The sequence below is a fragment of the Temnothorax curvispinosus genome, unplaced genomic scaffold, assembly GCF_003070985.1.
Source record: "Temnothorax curvispinosus isolate PA1 unplaced genomic scaffold, ASM307098v1 QBEX01004528.1, whole genome shotgun sequence".
Classification (NCBI taxonomy): Eukaryota; Metazoa; Arthropoda; class Insecta; order Hymenoptera; family Formicidae; genus Temnothorax; species Temnothorax curvispinosus.
This window is the reverse complement of record NW_020214308.1, coordinates 255695-266259: the sequence shown is the minus strand read 5'-3', so window position 1 is coordinate 266259 and position 10565 is coordinate 255695. Positions and strand designations below refer to the sequence as shown.

The window sequence follows — 10565 nt, the reverse complement described above, 5'->3', positions numbered from 1 at the left end:
GAGAGAGAGAGAGAGAGAGAGAGAGAGAGAGAGAGAGAGAGAGAGAGCTGAGCGAAAGAGGGGGACAACGAGCCCCGAAGGCCCGAATATCGATCTCATACATAATTAAATACCAACCCGGCAAAGCATCACAAAGAGAGCTTACTTCAGCTTTGATCTGCTGACAGACGGGCCCCGTCATCGCGGACTTCAATAGGCGGTACTGGATCGCGGGGGTGTGCTATTGACATGTATGTGCGTACGTGTGTGTGTGTGCGCGCGCGCATGAGCGCAAATGTGTGCGTGTTTTTCTCGAGCGTGTGTATACAACAGCCTGTGTTTCGTGCACGTACGCACATACACACACACATGTATAGACGCAAGCGAAGCCTGTTTGCGCGCTTTCGCGTCCTCGTTAGGCGCGTGTCTACACGTGTCAGCGCACACTCACATACGTACACACGGCGAAACTACTCCCTTTTGCATTTCGCATTAGCTATCTAGGAGCGGTACGCCCGTACTAACGAATACCGCCGGAGAGCTCATCGATACGGTAAGGAGGAACGGAAAAAAAAGAAGCGATTGGAAACTGTTCCGAGCTAATGATGCACTATGAGAACTCGCAGAAATTAAATGGCAAGCACACATCTAGAAAGTGTGTACGCGAGAGAAATCACGGATACGACTGTATGTGAATTAACATATTCAAATTAAGGTCTTCATCAAAGATCTGGGCAAAGATCTATTAATACAATATTTTTATGATATAATATAAAATACTGTATGTATATAAAAAATAATTACATTAGGCCACACACAATGCACGTATATATCATATGTATTATAATATATATACAAATATGTATACATATTTGCACAACATTCTTATACGTATAAATTGTATTTGTTAAATAAATAAGAGCATTAAACGTAACATTGAAAATCTTGCAAACTTTCAGAACCTCGTATTAACGAAGCGACTATCTCATGGTGTAAAATTTTGGGACAGACGTCTGTTTACACATAAAATATTCATGAATGTACACGATGTTAACGCGACTTTAATGACTACAAGTGAGGCAAAGCCGATAATCGACCTGCAATTTAAACGTGATGTATATACATTTTTTCACGTTTCTGCAACGAACGGTTCTAATGATATTCTATTAATTGCTTGGTACGCGCGTTCGTATGCGTGTCTCATTAGCGTTATAGCGTTTCGTGACGCCGCGCGGGGGAGCATCCTTCATTTGCGTCGCGAAATCCTGCGGGCGAACATCAAAGGGACCTTTTAACCCGGCGACATTGGCAGGTGAGCTTACAACGATTCTATTATTAATCCGTTCACGAGGAATAAGGGGAGCAAGCTCGGTGCAGCTCGAGTATCCTGACGGGTCTTCATGGATGGATAGACGAGTTGACAACCAAATAGCTACAAGAGAAGGGGACAGGAAGGTGCGCGCTCTGATCCTCCTATATGTGTGTTCTTCATCCTTTCTACACTCCTCTGACGCGAGTCGTGTCCTTAAAAATCAGAGGGTATCCCTTTTTAGATTCAGGACAGATCAGATCCGTTACGTCAGGCATGCTAGAATAGATCTGTCAATCCAGATTGATCGAATCAGGTATACTACACTTATCTGCCGATTTATACACGTCGAGATAGATCTGTTGGATCGGATTTCACTATCTTATCTTGAAAGTTAAATCCAATAAGGAGCTTAGATAAATTAACAATTATCACTTAATTATTGTATCACATATTTACATATCACTGTTCACAATAGCGTAGTTCGGAGAGTTATTTAAAAAAAATCTCACGTAATGTCTAAAGAAAAGTGTCTAAAAGTGGATAAATATTTAGATAAAATTCGTAGTAATTGCAGATCGATATAAGGCTGCGAATGCGTATAACGCGAGCATGGAAAAAAATATTCATTTACCCGCGATAGAACATCTCAATCATCCTCCTCGCGGGTCGCGATTCAAGCGGGCAACAAAATACAGGGGAGCGATGACAGAGGAATAGATATTTCTCTAGCCGCGGTATTATTATCGGCCTCTCGTGCGTTAAATTATAACGATGAAGGCATCTCGAAGGAGTCTGTCCCACTGCGAGTGGAAAAAAAACGCGCGCGATAATTATCTTCGATACCGCGTCGTTATCCGCCGACACGTAAAAGCGGAATCTCAATCCTCCTCGTCATTACGCTCTTACGAAACTGACTCATAAATCAACGGAGTCGTAGCACTCCCTATCGCGGACGAACGTGATGCAACGCGGCTCTCCGCGGAGGAACGACTACGCGCGCGGACGTGGATTTACGACGGCGACGACAAATTTTCATTGCGCATTCCGCGCGCGAGTCGATCGCCGTGCCGCGATTAGACAGCGATTTGTCGAAATCCACGTACGGGCCAAGGCGACACGACCGACACGACGTAAGCTGGGCGAAAAACAATACAATACGTGAAAAAGCTTGGTTACGCGTTAGAGAACAATCGATCAATTTTGCCTCGTTAATCCTGTTGCAATAGTTTCTATCTATATGCTCGATTCAAGCGTAGGCGTTTAGCGTCTCGGACAGACCGGTCGACAGAGTCACGAAAACGTCTGGCTAACATTGTTAATGATTTCACGAATTAATTCGACGACCAGCGAGATGCAATAAACAATATTTACGGCGAGGTTGCTTTGATTCCCATGAATCCGTAATGACTCGTCATACGTATGTCGGGAGCGTCTCACGATGACACGGCGGATTTAATCGCTGTCCGGTGACATCATGTCCGCTTCATTGCAAGTCAACGAATTTTAAGTCGTATGACCGATGAAGAGTGGATTTACGAGCATATATATATTTAATATATGTGTTTATAGATTCGCGCAGTGCTTGTTCTAATCGCCGAGTTGATTCTCGATATCCGATAAAAAGCTTGCTAATCGTTTATGCGTGTGCCTATTAAAAAGTTGTTATTTAATTAATGACGAAAGATACGTGATAGAATTTATTTCCCATACGATGTTTGTCACGTCAGATTGTCTCGTAAATATCCGGCGACTGCCACCACGTGCGTGTGACGCGAAAAAGCGTATTGTTTATAGCGAGTTAGTGTAAAAATAATGAAAGACCGTGAAAAATATGTTACATTCATAAGACGTATGTGCGTCAGGTATTCCTATAACTTTTTCGCAGTTTCCACGGAGTAAAAGATAAAGTTGTGGGAGAATCATTGCTGCTTTCCACATCTTACGTTAGTCTCACAGTGCGATTTATTATTGTAAAATCTTAATTTGATTTGTACGCTACATGCAAGAGCCGTCACGTAAGGATAGTCGACATTAAGCAATTTATTATGCTATTGTAACTTTATTCGAGGCGACAAATAAAAAAACGAATAAAAAATACGATGTATGTTAAACATCCGTCAACGAGTCTTATCTAGACAGGCTCTCGAAACAATTTCTATGAATTGCTAAATGTGATCTGTGTCTAAGCACAACACAGCCTGTCTCATTTCACGTAGACGCGCGCATCGTGCATGCAATAAACATCTCTATATTGATACGTGAACGCAATATGCGAACACACTTCGCTCGGTTCACGCTACCCCGAAGAGTTCTCTCTCTCCTCAGGTGTCCGAGACTAAAATAATAAACTAATTCGCGTTCACGTTTACATTCGTCAAGCGCAAGTGTAAGCACAGTAGTTTAAAATAACATGTACATGTTATTTTACGCAAACGGAAGTTGTCTCCTATTCGTCTCTGCGCTTTACGTTTTCTCGAATTCATAATGCATCTCTTAATGTACAAAGTGCTCCACAATTACGCGAGGGAAGCAACAATGCAGCGTAAAACAAAACCGTAATTAAATCTTTGCAAAGTTACGTAACTGCAGTAATTGCTCCGAAACGTGTCTCCTTATATTGATCGTCGGACAGTGCAATAATAAAAACAAAATGTTCAGTTGTCCGGTCCGAAACGACTTCGGGATTACCATCGACAGGACGAAAAAGCATAACGTTGAGTATCGACGCGTATAATTGCGAATCATCGTGTGGCAGGCAGTGCGCGCACCACGAACGACTCGGCGCGTTAATGCACCACTTCTCCAAGGATGGAGCAAGAAGATTGACAGGCCGGCTCTCTCCGATCGCGATGCCCGCGCCTTATTCGACTCGTTGCATCCCGTTAATTGCGTCGCGGGCTCTCTCGACCCGAAATAAGGTTAACGATAAAGACGCAACGTCTCGTCGTGTTCCTTTCGCCGCTCGAACTTCCGCGCGCGATTCGCTCCGCATTCGTTCGCGCGCGGAGAAGCGCGCAAAGTAAATACTCCCGTTAAAGAAAAAAAAAACGGAGAGAAAAAAAGGAAACAAAAAAATCGGGTCGGGCCGTCGGTCGGCCCGGAATCGAAGTCCGCGGGGGCCTGACGTCGCGGTGGATCGTTGATCGAAGTGATCCATCGCTGCACACCGGTCACACCGGTATCGCACCGCGCGCGCGGCAGAAAAAAATCTCTCGTCGCGATGACGCGCGCTTTCAATCCCGTCAGCCGAGACCCACTTCGGATGGCTTCAGTAACGCGGACCTCGCAATTAAAACGCACTGTCAACGCCAGCGTTTACCGCATCCATCAGACCGAAGATGGAAAGCGTGTCAAGAAGCGGCCCCGAACCCACCCTCAACCCTCCGGCCTGGCGGGTGGCAAAAGGGTGGAGGCGTCCACTCGACGCTCTATGCTCCCCCCGTAGTGCGCTCGCTCAAAAATGCATTTTTCAGGCACGATATTGATGAACTGACAATTAGCGCGGATATGAGGTAAACCACACGCAGCATGACGCATAGACATGCTCTCACACACTCTCTATCTCTATCTCTTTTTCTATCGCGCTTCTCATTACGGATGACGCAAGTAGGAAATAAAATGCAATTAGGACAATTAAAGACGGAAAGATTTGAGGATCAAATTGAAGATACTTAAATTCTGATCATCATGAAATATTGATCAGTAATTATAGTCAATTATATAGTTTCATTATTACATTATTCCTATTACGACTTCTGTCTTCATTATAGACAATACTTGCGAAAGAGATCAAAAATTTGTAGAATAAAGTTAAGAGATTAGAGTTAAATTTTGTTGGGAAAATTGACACGTAATTACGCGTCTTAAAGATATAAAACTTTTAGCAAATAAACTTCGCGAATTAATGACATTATTATTGTCATTTTTCACATGAAAAGAAACATTTTAGCAAATATAAACGTTATTTGCCATTCTGTATATATATGCAGAATAACAAATTAAGCAGCAAATTTCTATTTTATTCACATTACGTCTATAATATAAAGGTGTAATATCGTAAAAACATGAAATTATTCACGTAAATACTATCAATAAAAAAACGATATGCTCCGAAATGAAATAATATTTTTAAGGCTCCTCGACACAATATAATATTTTAAGCAAAATAGTACTCTTTTTTAATAAAAAAAAAATAAGATCAATACAATTATTACAAATAATTTTATTTTAAATGGTAGAAGTCCATTTAATCTTGTCATATTAATCTTAATACAATTAAAATAAGCTTGACAGCAAAAATAGCATTCGCTATTCTCATTCTAATTGTCGCATACATTATGATACGCGTGACATCTAGTCACATACTGACATTTTACCAATCAAAATTCGACCCAAATCGAAATTAGCCCGTCGAATACGTGTCGATAATCTCACATATTGCACATCACATCACATCACATCGATATAATATCATATTTTACAAGGTCTGAACGCTTTAATATGTGTCACTCGCGCTATAGGAAATCACGGCGTTTTTATCTTGACAGCTCGTAAGATATTTCGGAATCGAAGATAGCGAGAGACAGAGAGAGAGAAAGAGAGAGAGACACACACACACTGAGGCAGAAAGAGAGCGTGCGTTCGTACGTAAGTGTACGTGTGGGACGGACGAAGACGTGGAGGGACAGGAGACGCGTGACAGAGAAAATCCGAATCGCGCCGCGAGGACACGGCGAAAATAGAATCGCGCGGCGTGATTTAATCCACGACTACGCTTTGATGCGGCACACGCTTGATCGAGGTTAATGCGGCGCGACGTTAATTTTCCAAAGGGGTAGAAGCGACCGCGGCTCTCCGCGGACGATCCGGACGTGGCACGAGGATTACACGCGATTCCCCGCCACCTGCTGCGCACCCTGCACTTTTGTTTATGCAGGCTATCGCGCTCGCGCGAACCCACGCCGCGGTAATCTTTCTTTTCTTCCCTTCGTCTTTTTTTTTAATTCCGTTCTTTTTAAACACTGCGCGGACAGTCCACCGCGTTGCACTTCTCGCGGATATTTATTTCCGACGCGGAGACTCGTATGATCCTTCCCCGAAAACTATTTACGCGCGAAAATTTGCGAGATGGAACGGTAAAGTGAAATTTGCTTGCGGCACTCTACACGACCGTCGTGGTTATAAAGAGTGATGAAAAAGGGACTTTAACGAAACTGAATTTTCCAAATTAAAACTTTCGTGCATGACACTTTGATAATCCTCACCGAGGCTCAACGCAAACTGAAGTTTAAGTCACGCGTTTCGGAGTAAACTGTTCACTCTCTGCACGAATAACTGAGAAGATAAATTTTTTTCTCTCTATTTGCGTGTGACGTCGTGAGACGTGGAATTATTCACGTAAACACTATATAAAAAACGACACGCTCTGGAATGAAGTAATATCTTTAAGGCCTATCAAACACAACTCACACTCTAGCTTTTACGTTTCGGAGCAGACATTAGTCCTCGACGTATCGCCTTTTTTCACTGTTTACTTCCCAGCGAGCGAATAAACAAAACAGCATGTGACGGCACTCGGACGGGTGAGCACATTCCGATGTGTATATTCGCACACGACTTTGAGCAAGATTAGAAGCTCCTCGGACGGGAGTAATCGATAATATAATCAACAATGACACGTTGCCCGCGACGATCACCGGAAACGGCGTGAATCACACGGCACACTCACCACGAAGTAGTGGTTCCACCGGGCAGGATACGTCGGTCCCGACGTGTCGTTGCCGCCGACACCTCAGACGCAACGCCGGTCCTCGTCCAGGAGTCACGACAGGAGCAACGCGGCGTTGGGACGGCGAGCATCGGGATGCGCCTCGGATGCGAGACTCTCGGCACCATATCACCACGTCATCGCCACGACGAGCTCCGCGCGACGTAAACACGACTTAACGAGGGGGGTGGACGAGGATCGAGCCGGGGAAGGGGCGAGGGACAACGACTCTCACCATTCACTAAAACTTCTTCTCTCGCGCGTGGTCCTCAACGGTCACTCTGCTTCCTCCGCTCGGAACGCTCCGCACCCTCGCTCGCACCGTCATCCGTCATCGCGCGGAGACGTGCATTTCGTCGCAACTCTTCCCACGCACCCCCGATTGTCAACTGTGACGCGCACCCGTCCTTTTCGATTCGGTTCACCACGGTGAGAGAGGGAGGAATATCACGATAACGCGACAGCGTGCATGGCCCGCCGACGGAACGGAGCGAAAGCGAAGACCCACCCGCGACGGCAGCACGTGGCGCACTGACGGCTCCGCGGTCATCTTCCCCACCTCTGCCCCCTCCATCGTAGCGTTGTCTGCCCCTACTCGTTGTGCCGTCATTTCCCTCCCCGCGGCCCTGAACTGTGTCCCCACCACCGAGCGGAGTTTCCTAGCGGGGCGCCGTGTTTCTCTCCCGTCCCCACCATCGCCCATTCCACCCACGCCCCCATCCCACTCTTCGGAGTTCCCGAGAGTCTTTCTTCCTCGCGAGTCGCCCTTCTCGTCTTCTGTGACGATGTGTCTCGAGGCTGATTCCTTTTTTTTTCTTTCTCCTTCTCTCTCTATCTTTTTCTCTTCTCCAACCCTCCGAATCTTTCTGCCCCGATCCGTCTCACCCCGTTCGCGATTTCTTCGGAACGACACGCGTCCGACGATTATTCGTCAGATATTCAGTATTTCGGTGCAAACGCCACATCGCGATCGCGAAGTGTAATGCAGGTAATGCAGATGAGAAAAACTGTGTGAGAAAAAGTGACGTGATAATTCGTTTTAAAAAAGTTTGGGTAACTTGGGCCAACTATGCGGAACAATTATGAGGTAAGATAAACATTGTAGTAACTTGAAGGAAATTTTGCGTATCTGACTTTTGTAATAAATAATTTTGGCAATAATGATCTTAATATTATTATTACATTTATGTGAATTTAATACAAAATTTATTCTCATTTTTGCAAACTTTAATTTCGGTTTTTAAATACTTCGATTTCACTTGTTGGATTAGTCGCTCAATGTGACTATCTAAAAATAAATTAAAGAATAGTATCTAAAAATATACTAAAGAATAGTATATTAAAAAAATTCCTCTTTCATAAACTTTCGTAGAAGTTTTGTTATTCTTTTTTTTTTTCGATTTTTCCAAAACTATTCCGAACCATTAAGCATACAAACGAATACGCTATATCATTTACGAAACAAATATATTTCGCGTTCGTTTCACGGTGCTCTTTGATACCCCACATGTAAAATGATTCAGTAGGAACGTTCCCCTGCCTGACAGTGATGCAGCGGCTTCTACTTAACCGACTTCCCGCTTCCCATAACATTTAGCCGCACAAAGTGCAGCCTCGTGTTTCTCCGCTCGGATTTTTATCTGTTCGATCGAGCGTTGATCGAATATTTCGATCTCCCCCCTTCCCCCCACCAGAGAGACCGGCTCCTCGCGCGATCGGCGCGGTTACGTCGCGACGCGTAAAACGCTCGCCGCGTCTCGCGATTATGTAATCCCTTTATAATGATCTCATTAAAGTTAGGCTGGTTAAGAGTAGAATTTACAAACAGTAATACGATTTACTTAATAATGATTTATTTCGCGCTTATGACGCCGTTTGTAGCCGTAAATTTCTTAGCGTAGACATTTATTGCTCCGGCGTAACTCGAGCCTATATACGCTCTCCTCGTCGCTTCCGAGATCTAGCGGTATCCAGTTACGTTACTGTATTTTTACATGACGAATTAGACAATCGGGGACTCGCCGCCGGCTCGAATCGTTTCGCGTGATCCACTTTTTCGTTGACGCGACAGCGGTTAACCGACAACAGCCGAGAGCGATCACGGGGCCATCGGAATTTCCGGAAAAGCTGTCGACTCGATTGTTCGCCAATTATGAAGATTGGTTCAGCGGTTCACTGTGGTTCGACGCGCCGAATAGGTCGTCATCCGGGACCGTCCGGTCCGCCGGTATCGACGACCTATCGAGAGGGCCACCAAATCCATCCTCCGGCCCCTATCTCAACCCTTGTTAGTGCGAGAATGTAAATCAACTCGTAATAGCGTGGCAGCTGGGGGATTAAGCGACCCGCGGAGACGAGCGGAGGCACGGCGAGAAGGTACGAAGTACTGTCGACACGGCGACGACGACGTCGTCGACGGCGACGGCGACGGCGACGGCATAGGTGGAGGCGGAGAAGAGGGACGCCGGCCCCTTTCCCTTGTCCCGGAGCATTAGGAGTTCGGTAATAAATCTCGTTGAAAAAACGCTCGCGCGCACTCACACACGCGTATATACGTGCACACGCTCGCGTTACCGGAGGTCTCGCAGGCACGTCTGCTCTCTTCTTCGCGTCTATCTCGTTCAGCTCGTACATCTGTGCTCTCCCGCCGTAGTTGCGACGGGAAAGAGAAAGACGGAAGGGTGATCGAAGGACTGAGAAGGGACAAGAGAGGCGAGGGGACAAGGCTTCTCCTTCTATCTTTCCCTCTCTCTCTCTCTCTCATTCTCCACGCGATATACGGCTTAAATCGCCTACCCGCCCCGCGCCATCTCTGTCGCGCACCGACGAGGTCGGCATGATCTATGCACGCCATGCGGAGGCGAGTGTCACGGTTTGCTTGATGCATTGGTCCTCACTTGACCCCTTACTCCTCCTTCCGCCCCGTCACCCCTCCCCCCTCCGCACCATTCTTCCTCCTGTCGTTCCGCGGCAGTCCCCTCCCGCACCTTACCTCGCCTTCCTTCTACCCGCGATCCAACCCTCTCATCGTCAACGACCACGGTGAAAGCGGCGCGTTCTCTTGGAAACCGAGTACACCCACGTGCACATAAGTCAGGCACGACGAGATGAGAGGTCTGTTGAAGGATGACGGAAAAGAAGAGAATGGTGCGTTACGCGCCGCGTAACAGTGCATCCGCGGGCACGATGCGATATACGCGAGCAGAGATAATAGCAGTTTCTTGTTTACAAAAAAAATTTGATTCAGGGAACGATTGATTTAAAACGATACGACTGGGCATTTGATCAGAGCTTATGTCGTAAAAACACAAAGCATCTTCGAATATAATAGCATGATAAAGAGTTATAGTTTTTGAATATGTAATCAAACGTCCTGGAAAGTAGAAATAAAGGTATGAATGAAGTCTGAGTCTCATAAAAATATAGTTACGTTATTAATTCATTAAATTGATATATATGTGTTCATATGAATATTATATAGCTCTTTTATAGTGTATATATAATATT

The 10565-nt window shown here is 45.4% G+C and overlaps 1 protein-coding gene across 4 annotated transcripts in view; it reads right to left on the bottom strand.

Moving 5' to 3' along the window:
* The window catches only part of LOC112453572 (protein tiptop), a 149042-nt gene that overhangs the window by 76624 nt on the left and 61853 nt on the right, over positions 1-10565 (bottom strand). Inside the window, exon 1 of one of the 4 annotated variants that reach the window (XM_025014385.1) lies at positions 7020-7573. The exons of the other annotated variants lie outside the window; for them this stretch is intronic. The gene's annotated coding sequence lies outside the window, so the exon portion shown is untranslated. Of the gene's footprint in view, positions 1-7019; positions 7574-10565 lie in introns of those variants that run through there. 4 annotated transcript variants of the gene reach the window in all.